The sequence below is a fragment of the Gavialis gangeticus genome, unplaced genomic scaffold (genome assembly GCF_001723915.1).
Source record: "Gavialis gangeticus isolate Ggan-Ray unplaced genomic scaffold, GavGan_comp1, whole genome shotgun sequence".
Taxonomy (NCBI): Eukaryota; Metazoa; Chordata; order Crocodylia; family Gavialidae; genus Gavialis; species Gavialis gangeticus.
In genome coordinates, this window is record NW_017729032.1 from 173,335,384 (window position 1) to 173,337,964 (window position 2,581).

General features: G+C 38.9%; 1 protein-coding gene across 3 annotated transcripts in view; it reads left to right on the forward strand.

Annotated features, from left to right (window-relative positions):
- The window catches only part of LOC109303050 (chitin-binding lectin 1-like), a 5,485-nt gene extending 3,538 nt beyond the window's left edge, over positions 1-1,947 (forward strand). For all 3 annotated transcript variants that reach the window (XR_002098995.1, XR_002098996.1, XR_002098997.1), the window contains one exon: positions 865-1,947. The gene's annotated coding sequence lies outside the window, so the exon portion shown is untranslated. The remainder of the gene's footprint in view (positions 1-864) is intronic.
- Positions 1,948-2,581: the final 634 nt, after the last annotated feature.

The following is a 2,581-nucleotide window of genomic DNA, read 5'->3' on the forward strand; positions in this document are numbered from 1 at the left end:
TAAAACTGCCCCACATGCTCCTGTATTAGGGCTCTCTGATAAACCTGAAGCAAGTAGGATTGCTGCCTTGGGCTGCAGTTGTTCCAGTCTAGCCCCTTCTCCCCCCCCACACTTTCTGGAAATAGTTTCACCTATCTTGCATGCCTCTTTGGGGGATGTTGTGCAAAGTTGGATTAGGAAGGATTGAGCATGAGCCAGCTTTCCTCCCCGCTTTAGGCTGATCAGAGTACTCTAATGCAGAAGTAGTGTGTGCACGTGCCACAGCCCTTTCCAGCTTGGCTGTGCAGTAGGCACATGTGGAAGTTTTATCTGAAGGCAGCAGTACACAGTTGAGAAACACTGAGATAAGCTGAGCATAGTGATTCTTAGCTGGGGGTACTGCCACATTCAAAAACGTTGTGCAGGGGTGGTGTGACTCTGAAAAGGTTGAGAACAATTCGCCTAAATGATCCTTCCTCTCTCAATTGAAGGCTTTGAAGACTGATTAGATTAGATTCCAATGCCTTGTAAAATCTGTAGTTCTGCAAGCCTACAGAGAATCCCCAGTATTAATAAAATGAAAACTTGGTATTTCTAATGCAAGAATATGCATAAATATAAACAAACAAAACCCTGAAGTTTTCTTTACTGCATAAATTAGTAATATGGAAATATCATCTTTATTTTTTAAGAGACGAGACAGAGAGCTTAAGTAGGCATGAGTGCAGCCAACTGAGATAAATTATAGCAAACTGAAGTCTGGGTTAATATTAGCCAAAAAAAGTCAGACCCATGCAATCAGAAAACTGGTTGGAAGGGCAGTTAGATTAAGTGTATGAGTTAATATATTATAACTGACTAACTTTGGATTTTAAATATTTGCAGATTTGTTAAAAACAGAATTTCTTATTGGTGCCAACAGCCTGACTCCATTGGTGTTTAAGAGGAGCTCTGGTATTCTAGTGCATTCTTTTACCTCTGCTTCTGTTGCATTGCAAGCTGTGCTAGAGAAGACATAGGAAATTCGTTTTACCCAATCAGCAATTTAACAATGGACTACAAACCTACAGAGCAAGCCAGTTTGTTGGAAAACAGGAGTTCCTGCAGCGCAGCACTTGACACAGACTATCCAGAGGGCAGAGATTCAAGAGGGTGAATAAATCTGAAACAGTCTCCAGAAGGGGAATCCTAACCTAAAATTCTAATTTGAAAATATTAGCCAATTTAAAAAGCATATTGCCCTTTCTCATTTGAGCAGTTTATCACAACTGGACACTTCAAAACGTGTGTACTGTACTACTAAAAAATCTAATACTTGTCTTTGTTAAGAGTTGTTAATTTTTACCATTTCTGAAAACTATCTGCAGCAAATGTGTATGAACTTGAAATTATCTTACATTCAGTATATCTCAGGTGGTTGAAATAATTGCTTTATAAGGCTCACCTAATACTGCCTCTTTTTTTTTCTCTGAACTTCCCTCCCCATCTTTAATTTACACTGGCACCATTGAAAACAGGCATAACAGTCATACGTATCTAGGTCCTTACCCATACTAAGAGTTGATCTAAATTATTTTTCCACTTACATCCCAGTAGCATACTAGCATCCAGTACACACATCTGAGTGGTGTATCTAGCATCCTAAGTCTCAGGTATGATTGTTTATAGTCTGGTGCCAATGAGAATCAGATTAGATGGTCTATGGTGTAATGATACTCCATTTTCTTCAGTGGCTTATTTTCCATTTCTCTCCCCACACATCCTAGAGAGTATGATTGAAGTAATACTATGCTACAATAACACACTATGGTAAGGTCATTGTATCAGGAAAATCTGCCACTATCTGTTCTATTTTCCCCCTTCTTAATAGTCTCAGTTACATGAATTAACATGAAACGTTTGTAAATTCATGTTAAAGTGTTTGAGATCTCATCTAAATAAATTTTTTATATATAAAAATTGCTCTAATTTATTGACTCTTCTTTCGCTTGTCCTTGCTGATTTGGAATGTCGCTTTCCCTGATAGATCATTGTGCCTGTTGACTTTTTTTTAAATTGTACAGGTCTGGAAGAATCATGTTAAGCATGGAAGGGCTGCAGCAAAAAACTGCTGAAACACTCTCCAGAAAACGCAGACGTTTGTTACTTTGAAATTTGGCTTTGTGTATTTTGTATAAGGGCTTGCCAAGTGCAGTTACTGTTCTGGGAGCAGGTTCTCTGCTTGTGTAAATTGTGATAGGTTCCCTGATCTCTGCCATCTTGCTGTCCCAGAATGTGGTAGGTGGCAATCCATACGTGGTGGGTTACAGAGCTGCTTAGGTAAATCATGCCAGACTTGAGACCGAAGCTTTAAAGGCCCTAAACTGAGACTCTGGAAGTACTTCATAATTCATTGGACTACTAATACTGTAGCATGCAATGAATAAGTTAACTTCTGGGCAGAGCTATCTAGGCAAGCAGAATGGAGATACTGAAGAAGCACTTTAATCTGAAAGCAGATACTGAGGTGACAATTTCATTTGTGCTGTGTGAGCATACTTTACATTCTAGGTGAGTTTTAGCTTGGAAAACAAACTGACTGTCTATCTTTAGTGTAGCAGTT